The sequence below is a fragment of the Ochotona curzoniae genome, unplaced genomic scaffold (genome assembly GCF_017591425.1).
Source record: "Ochotona curzoniae isolate NIBS_2020 unplaced genomic scaffold, NIBS_Ocur_1.0 contig_3622, whole genome shotgun sequence".
Taxonomy (NCBI): Eukaryota; Metazoa; Chordata; class Mammalia; order Lagomorpha; family Ochotonidae; genus Ochotona; species Ochotona curzoniae.
In genome coordinates, this window is record NW_024465926.1 from 18,317,022 (window position 1) to 18,318,189 (window position 1,168).

Genomic DNA, 1,168 nt, shown 5'->3' on the forward strand with positions numbered 1-1,168 from the left:
ACCTTCGTGGTGCCTGGTCTTAAAAAGAAGAGAAGGGATCAGCAAAGAGCAATAAACTGGGAGAGACTTTGGATAAAACATGTGGGGTTAGGTTACTGCAACTCTTAGAAGCACCTAAGGAAATCAATACCCTGTGTGTCCTCCATCAGATCTGCAAAAGAATACTTCATCCAATTCTAACTGAAAGAGAGAGGGCAACGTGACATTTTGATTGAAGTCAATTTTCTGGGGAGGAAAACAGATAGAGAGAAGGACAGGATGGGGCAAGTGGAAGACAATTTAGTCTCCCTGGTACACATGCCAATGAAAGTTCTATTAGTGTATCGGGTTAAAACACGGTATGCGTTAGCAAATACTGTTTTGGGTAATGAGACAACAAACTTACACAGTATTCACAAGGATTAGTCTTTTGTTCATTTAGCATTTTCACGAATTTGCATGTTATCCTTGCGCAGGGGCCATGCTAATCTTCTCTGTATTGTCCCAATTTTAGTATATGTGCTGCCGAAGTGACCACTGTTCATGTATTAGTTTCAACAGGAGTCCACAAAAATGTAATTCTCTTTTGAAAAAGATACTGGTAGACTATTATTTTCATGGGATATAATCTGTTTCATTCATCTTTACTGCTTTCATGTCTACATCACCCCTCTACAGAATTGACGCTTATAAAGTATGCATCATGTTAAACATTTTCCCTGAATTTCTTTAAGGAAAACTAAAGAAAAAGATTGATCATGCAAACAGAAAATGAATACCCATTACATTATGAAGAAACAAGCCACATCCCCTTTGCTCTCATGCCACAGTCAACAAAGAGGATATCTATATCCCGTGACAGTTTGGGGACATCTGCTCTCACAGAGAGTGGGTGACTGTAGTGGACACCAGTCGAGTGTCCTCTAATCTGGGTCAGTTCTGAATCTGTACAACGGGAGTCAGCATCAGAGTCCATCAGTTGAGAGCTTAGTATGTTCGTCCCATTCATCACCACCATTTTAGGTGCCAGTGATGATTCCTGGACCACTTTGTGTTTCTGAGAAAACAGCTGTATGTGGGGCTTCCAAAGCACCACCTCAGTGTGCATCAGTTTTCTTGAGCAACTCATGAAACTCATGGAGGCACTTGCTGGCTTATTCTAAAGGACCTTACAAAGAATGCAGATGAA

At 40.8% G+C, this 1,168-nt stretch overlaps 1 non-coding gene across 1 annotated transcript; it reads right to left on the minus strand.

Moving 5' to 3' along the window:
* Positions 1 to 410: 410 nt before the first annotated feature.
* On the minus strand, positions 411 to 517 carry LOC121158128. The gene has a single exon (XR_005884149.1). It is a non-coding gene; the product is annotated as a U6 spliceosomal RNA (small nuclear RNA).
* Positions 518 to 1,168: the final 651 nt, after the last annotated feature.